The sequence below is a fragment of the Micromys minutus genome (genome assembly GCF_963924665.1).
Source record: "Micromys minutus genome assembly, chromosome: 26".
Taxonomy (NCBI): domain Eukaryota; kingdom Metazoa; phylum Chordata; class Mammalia; order Rodentia; family Muridae; genus Micromys; species Micromys minutus.
In genome coordinates this window covers 25,975,685-25,988,031 of record NC_137961.1, presented here as the reverse complement: position 1 = coordinate 25,988,031, position 12,347 = coordinate 25,975,685, and positions in this window count along the sequence as shown.

The following is a 12,347-nucleotide window of genomic DNA, read 5'->3' as shown; positions in this document are numbered from 1 at the left end:
GTGGTTTTGATTATCATTTTGAATTGTGAACCTTGACAGTTTGGGTGGGATTTATAGTTATAAAAAAAGAACACATTCTAACACCAGCATACCTTTATCTTATTTCCTGGGGAAATTCTTCACCAAATAGCTAAAGACCTTGTTATTTTCAAAATAATTACAGACTGGATCTCTTTGGCACTAACCTTGGACAAAGGTGTCTAGAAATACAAATCTACAAGTAAATTTGTAGAAGTCTTTTTTTAGAAGATTTAAAACTTTTATAGGCATTGTGAGAACAAAACAATTGGCATGTTGAACATTCAATTATTTACTAAATCATAGCTTAAAACATACAAGTTTTAAATTTACAAGTAGAGCAAAAAGGAAAAGGAAGTGGCAAAAGACAGGGAGAAGGAAGAGGAGGAGGCAGAAAAGCACAGGGGGAGAGAAATTTAAGTGACACATTGCTAAGAAGAAAGGAAAACCAAATACCAATGTGTATTTTGGATGTAATCAGGGGGTGAAATATGTATGCAGGTGGTTGAGTGGAGCAACGGAGGGTTACTGTCCTGTCTAGTGAGGGACTTGGAACAAGAAGAATGGTGAACTGCGTGACTGAAGAGATTTATCATCCTTAGAGGATTGGGTTGGTGCTCCCTGCCCCAATGCCTAACCAGCACTTCAATCATGTATTTGTTCAAGGGCTTTAGAGGACTGGCCGTTATAAGACCCATCTAGCTCCCTGAGGCTCAGTTTCTGCCTAAGTTTTTCTTTGCTCTTACAGGGAAATGGAATAAAATGTATTCTGAAGATGATAGTGCAAGACTAATAGAACAGAAACAATACAGAAGTCAGGATTTCCCTTAAACTCTTCCACAATTTGGTTGGAAGCTGAGTTTCAAGATCCTTTGTTACCAGCCCCAAGCATCATAATTGCCAAGGCATATTGGCATCCATCCCTACACTGAGTCTGCACATAGCTGCACCCTGAAATATGCATGTCTTTGCACGGCATACATTTTTTTTTCATTTAAGTCCTTTTATTACAGTGATGCCAGTACTGCTGCTATCGTTAAATGCCTGTCAGCATTTCCATTATAAACCTTATTTTCAGGGGATTTATAGCCTAGCCATTTTAATTCATATTCAGCTGAAAGTTGCCATCGAAATTCTCAATATACAGTAGGTGCTGGTTTCTTTTATCACCAAATTTTATTGGAATCTGTTTATCTGTGTGAGATTTAGCAATGTGTAAACTCATAACAGGAAAGAAAGAATGTACAGATGCTTTGGGAGATTCTTTCTAAAGTAAAGGAGTAAACACAAGAAATAAAGCAAAAGTTGTAAAATTTATTCTTGATAAATTAGTTTAATTTTGTTATTTGAGCTATAACAAATAAATAACAAATAACTTGTCATGTATACTAGTTTGCATTCATAGTTCCTTACAATAGTTTTTTTTTCATAAAAACCTATTTATATTATGAAAAAGTTAGGGCCAGTTACACATATTCTCTTGATCTCTATAGTTAACCTATTGGTATCCTGAAATAATATGACTCATAAAAATATTCACATTCTGAAAGTAAAAAAAAAAAAAATGTTATCTGATTTCACTTTAGAATTCTTACCTAAATGATGCTGTAAGTTTTTAAGGTAGGAGGTCATGCTTATTATACTTTTCAAAATACAAAGTGTTTGGATATCATGTGGCTTCTCTGATTTGTTCCTCCATTTAATGTGATTGTTGAGTGTGTTATGGGCATGTTTAAACTGTACAATAAACAATTCATAGTTTTGTTAATCCATAAAGATCAAAGCCATAACAGGATGGATTAATGCTGAAACAAACAACAACCAGACCAGGGCAAGCAATGAAGTGAATAAATAATTTGTTCCTAAAAACATTGTTGGTGGGAACACAGAAAGCTGCATGTACTGGAGAAATTAATGTGATGGCTCATCCACAAATTGGAATGTGAAGTTTGCCCCACATACTCATGTATTTCAATATTTGGTCTCTAGGTGGCTGTATATTTTTGGGAGGATATACAACATTAGGGACAGGGGTCCTGGCTGTTGGAAGGGCCTCATTTATGACAGGCCTGCTTCTGGCCCTTTCCTTTTTTACAACTGCATCAAGTAAACAAGTCATATCAAAAGATTCTATCACCACTGATGAAACATTTCTAGCTGGTATTTCTTCAATGGCTCAATGGATTTCAACCTCTGAATTCATTGAAATCAACTTCTCTTCCCGTTAAGTTGCTATGTCAATAATTTTTAAAAGCAATGAGAAAAAGAATGGATTCAATGACTGCAATTAAACCATCCACCCAGCTTCTTAGGATATAACCGCATGGATAGAAAGGTACTCAGGAGATACTGTCACATTGATAATCATACCGGTTTTCACCATAATAGAAAGTGATAGAAAATACAAATGTTCTCTGGTAGGTTAATGTGTAACTGCACTTTGTCACACATGTAGACAGCAAAGTAAAATTGAGCCTTAGAAAGGGAAATTATTCTGATATTTTCTACATGAGAGTGAATCATGAAAACAGGTTTATATGTATTATATGATAAAAGAAATTATATCATATGATTTCAACTTTATATATTATTCATATAGTCTAATACATAGTCCAGAATAGGTACCAAGAATAACAGGAAAGATAAGAAGGAAGTTAAGGCACAGAGATTCAGTTTCAAGTTGCAATGTGCTAAGAGTATATGATTGTATATAATCCTTAACATTACTGAACTGCACAATTAAAGGGGTTAAAAGAATAAATTTCAAATGGTGAGCTTTTTAATTTAAAGTAGGTACTGGTGTGTTGACTTAGTGATCAAAACAAGAAGTTATTTTTCAGAACTGAGTTTTAGTTCCATTATCCAAATGGCATCCTCTGCTGGCCTACTGCTTCTAGCCTTCATGAGCATAGCTAACAAGCTGTGACATACATATGATCAAAGCATGCAGACACTTAAAAATAGAGTTTTTGAAAAAAAATATGCATTTCAAAACATTTCATCTTTATTTGTTCAACAAAAAAATTATTAGATTCCTTGCTGATTATGTAGACACTCACAGAGCTAAATTAATTTGGATGGTCTGAGAGACATGGTTCTTGGTAAACTCTATTAGAGAAGGTGTAATTTTTCAGTTGGTCATGAAGTATCAGAACTATTGATTGGTGAGTGTGATCTTTGTCGATAATATATATCTATTATTAAAATCAATTTGGGGGCAGATAGAAATGGCTCAGTGGATAAAAGTGCTTGTCTAAGTATAATAATCTGAGCTAAAATTGCCATAACCAAGTAGAAACCTATATAAAGATGTCTATAAAGTTAAAGCTACTATAAAAGATAAAATTTGACATGGTATTCTCCAAAAGTCCTAGAAAAGTTAGCCTATCTCATGACATAACTGGAAAGGAAACAAAAAGTCTCACACAGGGAGAAGGTAAGGACCAATTTCAGAGTTGTTCTTTGAGTTCCACATGTGCACAATGACACATGTACTCATATTCACATACATGAATATGCTAATTCATAATCACACACAGAGATCTCTTTCTTTGTCTCTCTCTCTCTCTCTCTCTCTCTCTCTCTCTCTCTCTCTCTCTCACACACACACACACACACACACACACACACACACACACACCAGTTACATTATTTAAAAGTATAACACAGGCAAACTTGAGAGGTTGATTAATGCTCAGAACAATTCTGCAAACAAGTCATGATGAGCCACCAACACAAATATTTTTCAATGGGGTGGTCATTTTTCTAACTAATAAACAAAAGTTTTAAAAATACCAATGCCTGTAGTTCTATATATCTTGATTTACATTTAATAAATATTTATTTTAAATTAATAAACTAATCATGTGAAAAGGATATCTCTTTCTATTACAGGTTAATGTTGTTAAACAAATTATGTAATCAAAAGATACAAATTAGGAAATACCAGCTCTCTCATTCACTGTGCATAAGCAATCAAGAAATTTCATTAGGGTTTAGTGACACAGGCTTTCTCTAAAGGTTTAATAAGAAGATGGTGATGGAACTGAAGCTTCATGACTCTTATCTCATTCTAAAAAGAAAAAATAAATCAAAGAATTATTATATTCTATTTCAGTATTGTCACACAAAAAGATCAGAACCAGCTTTGAATTGTTTCATGCAGTCATGATATAGTTAAACAATTTCTTCAAATAAATGTGTTAAATTCTCATAGATGTAAATGATAGGAAAAACATCTTTGTATTTTCATGAGTGATGATAGTGGATGAAAAGTTACCTGTTTCTTTGCAGTGATTCTAGTTAATGCATATTAGCAATGGAATATTATACTATTTGTTTTCAATTTTAAAAAGAAGGAATTTATTCTGGTTTCCAATCCAAGTGAATAGTCTATTATGGTGGGAAAATAAAGTTGGCAGAAGCTCAAAGACTGTCAACTTACATTCACAGTCAGGAAGTAGATACAGTCTCTGTCTTACCTTTCTAGCTTATTTGACATTGTTTGGAGTTACCCGAGAAGGGAGTCTCACCAGCAATGGATGAGTATTTCCTCTTGCTTTACATCCATATCAGCATGAGCTGTCATTTCTTTTATTGATGTTAGCCATTCTTATAGAGGTAAAATGAATTCTCAGAGTAGGTTAAATTTGTATTTTCCAGATAGCTAAAGATGTTGAACACCTCTTCAAGTGTTTCTCAGTCATTTGAATTTCCTCTTTCGAGAAATTTCTGTTTAGATATTAACCCATTAATTAATTGGGTTGTTTTCTTTTTTTAAACAACTTTATTTTACAAAACAAAGATAAATGTACAGATTTTAAACATTTTTTGCTTAAAATTATACATTTTTGTCAGTACTGTTTTTTCAGATTTTAAAATAATTTTTACATAAAACTATATGAATATATTTTTTAGTCAGTACTTGATTTTTTCAAAGGCTTGAGAGTATTCATTGAAAACCTAATAGTTACAATGAGCATAAAGTACATGCAAAACAAAATGCAACATGGAAATAGTCAAAGTCTTCTTATTTTGTAAATATTTGTTTTTGTTTAGTTTTCTTTATTTCTTGGACTTCATACAGTCTGTGAGTTGTTTCTGGGGGAGTGCAAGCCTCTGGGGTTAGCATCCCAATATCAGTGACTGCATATTATGTCTGTTCTTTTGTGACTGGGTTATCTCACTCAGGATGATATTCTCTAGATACAGCCATTTTCTTAAGAATTCGGTTAAGTCCTTGTTTCTGGTGGCTGAGAAGTATTCCATTGTGTAAATGTACCACAATTTTTGTATCCATTGATCTTCTGAAGGACATCTGGGTTCTTTCCAGCTTCTGGCTATTATAAATAGAGCCGCTATAAAAATTGTGGTGCATATATCTTTGTTGTGTATTAAAGTGTCTCTGGGGTATATGCCCAGAAGTGGAATAACTGGGTCTTCATGTAGTACTATATCCAATTTTCTGAGGTATCGCCAGACTGATTTCCAGAGTGGATGTATTAGTTTGCAACCCCACCAACAGTGGAGAAGTGTTCCTCTTTCTCCGCAGCCTCGCCAACATCTGCTGTCATCTGAGTTTTGGATCTTGGCCAATCTGACTGGTGTGAGGTGGAATCTTAGGGTTGTTTTGATTTGCATTTCCCTGATGGCTAAGGATGTGGAGCACTTCCTCAGATGTTTCTTGGCCATTCGGTGTTCCTCAACTGAGAACGTTTTGTTTAGCTCTGTACCCCATTTTTAATAGGGTTATTTGATTCTCTTATGTCTAGCTTTTTGAGTTACATGTATACCTTGGATATTAGGCCTCTATCTGATGTGGTGTTGGTAAAGATCTTTTCCCATTCTGTTGGTTGCCATTTTGTTTTCTTGACAATATCCATAGTCTTACAGAATCTTTGCAATCTCATTAAGTCCCATTTGTTAATCTTTAACCTTAGAGCTTGAGCCATTGGTGTTTTGTTCAGGAAATTTTCTCCTGTGCCTATGTGTTCTAAGGATTTCCCTAATTTCTCATCTAATAGTTTCAGTGTATCTGGTTTAATGTGGAGATCTTTGATCCACTTACACTTGAGCTTTGTACAAGGAGATAAGAAAGGGTCTATTTTCATTCTTTTGCATGCTGAGTGCCAGTTGGACCAGCACCATTTGTTGAATAGGTTGTCCTTTTTCCATTGAAAGTTTATGGCTCCTTTGTCAAAAATCAGGTGACCATATACATGAGGGCTCATTTCTGGATCTTCTATTCTATTCCATTGATCCACATGCCTATTTCTGTATAAGTACCATGGAGTTTTCAGCACAATTTCCTTGTAATATAGCTTTAGGTCAGGGATAGTGATTCCCGCAGATGTTTTTTTGTTGTTGATGATGGATTTAGCTATTCTAAGTCTTTTGTTATTCCATATGAAATTGCACATTGATCTTTCCAATTCCTTGAAGAACTTGGTTGGAATTTTGATTGGGATTACATTGAATCTGTAGATTGCATTTGGTAGGATGGCCATTTTTAAGATGTTGATCGTTCCAATCCATGAGCATGGGAGATCTTTCCATTTTCTGAGATCCTCCTCAATTTCTTTCTTTAGAGGTTTGAAGGTCTTGTCATACAGGTCCTTCACTTGCTTAGTTACAGTCACACCCAGGTATTTCATAGTTTTTGTGACGATTGTGAAGGGTTCCTTTTCCCTAATTTCTTTCTCCACATGTTAGTCCTTTGAGTATAGGAAGGCTACTGATTTGTTTTAGTTAATTTTATGTCCAGCCACTTTGCTGAACTTGTTTATCAGCTGTAGGAGTTCTCTGGTGGAATTTTTGGGGTCACTCAAGTACACTATCATGTCATCGGCAAAGAGTGATGTTTTATCTCTTCCTTTCAGATTTGTATCCCCTTGATCTCCTTTTGATGTTTAATTGCTCCAGCCAGGACCTCCAGTACTATGTTGAATTGGTAGCGGGAGAGTGGGCAGCCTGTCCAGTCCCTGATTTTAGTGGGGTTGCTTCAAGTTTCTCGCCATTAAGTTTGATGTTGGCTGTTGGTTTGCTGTATATTGCTTTTATTATGTTTAGGTATGGACCTTGGATACCTGTTCCTTCTAGGACTTTTAACATGAAGGTGTGTTGGATTTTGTCAAATGCTTTCTCAGCATCTAGTGAGATGACCATGTGATTTTGATCTTTGAGTTTGTTAATTTCGTGGATTATGTTGATGGATTTTCTTATATTAACCATCCCTGCATCCCAGGGATGAAGCCTACTTGGTCATGGTGAATGATCGTTTTGATTTGTTCTTGGATTCGGTTTGAAAGGATTTTGTTGAGTTTTTTTGCATCAATGTTCATAAGTGAGATTGGTCTGAAGTTCTCTTTCCTTGTAGGGTTTTTGTAGCCTCAAAAAATGAGTTAGGTAGTATTCCATCTGATTCTATCTTTTGGAATAGTTTGGAGAGTATTGGTGTTATATCCCCAATAAATGTCTGATAAAATTATGCACTGAACCCGTCTGGACCTGGGTTGATTTTGGTTGGGAGGCTTTTGATGACTTCTTTTATTTCTTTAGGTGTTATAGTCTTATTTAGATGGTTTACTTGGTCCTGGTTTAACTTTAGGATCTTGTATCTGTCTAGGAATTTGTCCATTTCCTGCAGATTTTCCAATTTTGAGGAGTATAAGTTTTTGTATTAGTATCTGATGATTTCTTGAAATTCCTCAGTTTCATTTTTATGTCCCCACTTTCCTTTCTGATTTTGTTAATTTGTATAATCTCTCTTTGCCCTCTAGTTATTCTGGCTAGGTGTTTATCAATCTTGTTGATTTTCTCAAAAAACCAACTCTTGGTTTTGTTGATTTTTTCAATGGTTCTTTTTGATTCTATTTTGTCTATTTCTGCCCTAATTTTGATTATTTCTTGCCGTCTACTCTTTTTGGGTATATCTGCTTCCTTTTTTTCTAGGGCTTTTAGCTGTTCTGTCAGGTTGCTGATGTAAGCCCTCTCCAGTTTTTCTTTTTGGAAGCACTTAGGGCTATGAGTTTTCCTCTCAGTACTGCTTTCATTGCATCCCATAGGTTTGGGTATGTTGTGTTTTCGTTTTCATTGAATTCTAGAAAATCCTTAATTCCTTTTTTTATTTCTTCTTTGACCCTGCTATCATTTAACAGAGCGTTGTTTAGTTTCCATGTGTATATTGGCTTTTTGTTGTCTTTGTTGTTGTTAAAGACCAGCCGTAGACCATGGTGATCTGAGAGGATGCATGGGAGTATTTCAATCTTCGTATATCGATGGAGGCTCGCTCTGTGTCCAATTATGTGGTCAATTTTCGAGAAGGTGCCATGGGGTGGTGAGAAGAAATTGTATTCTTTTACTTTAGGATAATATGTTCTGTATATATCTATTAATTCTAGTTGTTTCAAAGTCTCTGCTAGTTTTGCAGTGTCCTTGCTCAGTTTCTGTTTCCATGATCTGTCCATTGGTGAGAGTGGGGTATTAAAGTCTTCCACTATAATTGTGTGGGGTGAAATGTATTTTTTGAGCTTTAGTAGGGTTTCTTTTATGAATGTGGGTGCTTTTTTATTTGGAGCATATATGTTAAGGATTGAGAGTTTCTCCTGATGGATTTCCCCGGTATTGAGTAAAAAGTGTCCTTCCTTATCTTTTTTAATAACTTTTGGTTGGAAATTTACTTTATTCGATATTAGAATAGCTACTCCAGCTTGCTTCTTGGAGCTGTTTGCTTGGAAGTTTTTTTTCCCACCCTTTTACTCTGAGATAGTGTCTGTCTTTGTCTCTGATATGAGTTTCCTGTATGCAGCAAAAGGCTGGATTTTGTTTATTTATCCAACTGATAGCCTATGTTTCTTTATTGGGAGTTGAGTCCATTTATGTTAATATATATCAAGGAATAGTTGTTTCTGTTTCCTGCCATTATTGCTTTTGTGGGTTGAGTTGTGTCTGTGTCTTTTTCTTCTTGTAGTTTTCTTGTATAGGAGTTTTCTTGTTTTTACTAGGCTGTATTTTCCCTCATTTTATTGGGTTTTCCACCTATAATTCGTTGTAGTGCTGGCTTTGTGGTCAGATATTGTGTAAATTTTGATTTGTCTTGAAATATCTTCATCTCTCCATCGATGGTGATTGATAGTTTTGCTGGGTATAGCAGCTTGGGCTGGCACTTGTGCTCTCTTAGGGTGTGCATGATTTCTGTCCAGGCTCTTTTAGCTTTCATGGTCTCTGTTGAGAAATCGGGTGTGAGTCTGATTGGCCTGCCTTTATATGTTACCTGACCTTTTTCCCTTACTGCTTTTAGTCTTCTTTCTTTGCTTTGGGCACTTGATGTTTTTACTATTATGTGTCGTGAGGTATTTCTTTTCTGGTCCAACCTATTTGGAGTTCTGAAGGCTTATTTTATGCTCGTGGTCATCTCATTCTTGAGGGTAGGGAAGTTTTCTTCTACGATTTTGTTGAAGATATTTACTGTGCCTCTTAGTTGATACTCTTCTCCCTCTTCTATTCCTATTATCCTTAGGTTCGGTCTTCTCATTGTGTCCTGGATTTCCTGGACATTTTTTGTTAGGAGCTTTTTGTTTTTTGCATCTTCTCTGGCTCTTTTGTCTGTTTACAATGTTGTCTTCTGTCCCTGAGATTCTCTCTTCCATCTCTTGTAATCTATTGGAAATGCTTGCTTCTGTGATTCCTGATTACTTTTTTAGGTGTTCTACCTCTAGGGTTATCTCTTTTTGTGATTTCTTTATTGTGTCAATTTCTGTTTTAAGTTCTCTCTTCCATTCCTTCATCTCTTTGGTTGTGTTTTGCTGTAGTTCTTTCAGTTTTTTTGTTTCCTCTTTAAAAGCTTTTGAATCCTTTTGCTCTTCCTCCCGTTCTTGTTTAATTATCTCTATCAGAATCTTGAGGTTTGATTTCAGGTCTGTGTCTTCCTTTTCTGGAGTGTTTGGAATTCCGATGTTTGCTGTTATAGGAGAGCTGGGTTCTGGTGTTGCCAGGTTGTCTTGGTTTCCTTGGGATATACTCTTTTGCTTTCCTCTTGCCATTTTGTTGTCAATGATATGTTCTTGCCTTTCCCTTGTATCTGGTCTGTGTCCCTGGATCTCCACTGGTCCAGGTGGCACATGGGTTGAGCCCTGTTCTATGCCTCAGAGTCTCCGGGTGGGAACAGAAGTTCCAAAGTTTTGTTTTTGGTCGCTGGATCAGGCAGGGCTTGGCAGGGCAAGGCAGGGGGTGCACTTTGTGTGCACTCCGCAGAGATCTCTCTGATCCCTGGTAGCCCAGGTCTCCCACCCACCAGTTGCTCAGCCTCTACGGACCACTGTTCCGGGTGGCACATGGGCCAGGCTCCGCTCTCTGGGTTGTTTTCTTGATCTCTGTCTTTACAAGTTTACAACCCCACTAACAGTGGAGAAGTGTTCCTCTTTCTCCACATTCTTGCCAGAACCTCCTGTCATGAATTTTTGATCTTGGCCAATCTGACTGGTGTGAGGTGGAATCTCAGGGTTGTTTTGATTTGCATTTCCCTGATGGCTAACTATGTCAAGCACATCCTTAAATGCTTCTCAGCCATTCGAAATTCCTCAATTGAGAACTTTTGTTTAGCTTTGTACTCAATTTTTTAATAGTTGCTTGATTCTCTGGTGTCTAGCTTCTTGAGTTCTTTGTATATCTTGGATATTAGGCCTCTATTTGATGTGTGGTTGGTAAAGAGCTTCTCTCACTCTGTTGGCTGCCATTTTGTTTTCATGACAGTGTCTTTAGCCTTATAGAAACTTTGCAATCACATTAAGTCCCATTTGTTAATCTTTGACCTTAGAGCACTAGTCAGTGTTGTTCTGTTCAGGAAATTTTCTCCTGTGCCTATGTGTCTAAGGTTTCCCTAATTTCTCATCTAATAGTTTCAGTGTACCTGGTTTAAGGTGGAGATCTTTGATTCACTTACACTTGAGCTTTGTGCAAGGAGATAAGAAAGGGTCTATTTTCTTTATATTGCATGCTTTTTGTTAGTAGGACCAACACCATTTGTTGAATAGGTTGTCCTTTTTCCATTGAATGTTTGCAGCTCCTATGTCCAAAATCAGGTGAACCTATATGTGAGGGCTCATTTCTGGATCTTCTACTTTATTCCATTGATCCACGTGAATATTTCTGCACCAGTACCATGCAGTTTTTAGCACAATTGCCTTGTAATATAGCTTGAGGTATGGGATAGTGATTCCCGCAGATGATTTCTTATTGTTGAGGATGGATTTTGCTATTCTAGGTGTTTTGTTATTCCAGATGAAATTATATATTGCACTTTCCAACTCAATAAAGAAATGGGTTGGAATTTTGACAGGTATTGCATTGAATCTGTAGATTGCTTTTGGTAAGATAGCCATTTTTACAATGTTGATCCTTCCAATCTATGAGTATGGGAGATCTTTCCATTTTCTGAGACCTTTTTTGATTTCCTTCTTTAAAGATGTGAAATTCTGGTCATACAGATCCTTTACTTGCTTAGTTAGAGTCACACGAAGGTATTTCATATTGTTTGTGACTATTGTGAAGGGTATCTTTACCCTAATTTCTTTCTCATCATGTTTGTTCTTTCAGTAGAAGAAGGCTACTGATTTGATTGTGTTAATTTTATATCCAGCCACTTTGCTGAAGGTGTTTATCAGTTGTAGGAGTTCTCTGGTAAAATTTGTGGGGTCTCTATTATGTCATCTGCAAATAGTGATGTTTTTACTTCTTCCTTTCCAATTTGTATCCCTCTGATTTTCTTTTGCTGGCTAATTTCTCTGGCCAGGCCTTCCAGTACTATGTTTAATAAATAGGGGAAGAGTGAGCAGCCGTGTCGAGTCCCTGATTTTAGTGGGATTGCTTCAAGTTTCCTCTTGCCATCTTGTTTTCTGTGTTTATATGTGGTCTTGTTGTCAGTGATTGGTTCTTGCCTTTTTCTTGTACCTAGCCTGTGTCCCTGGATCCCCTCTGTTCCTTGTGGCAGATGATCTGAGTGCCTCTCCTGCATCCTATGTCCTCTGGCTGGGAATAGCTCAATGCTGGGTTACTGGTTCCCTGAACCAAGCTGGCAGGGGCGCACTTTCCTTGCACTTGGCAGAGATCTCTCTGCAAAGATCTCTGCACCACGATTCAGAATGCCTTCTCATCAAGCCTGTGTTCTTGGATCTCAGCTGTTCCTGGTGGCGGATGATCTGTGTCCAGAGATCTCTTTTTTACTTCAGCATTTCTACACATGTGGTCATTGTTTGGGTCTTGTTTAGGTAGCCATCTCACTGAAGTATAATGTTTAAAATGTAGCTTCCCTGTCATTTTAAAGAAATATTATC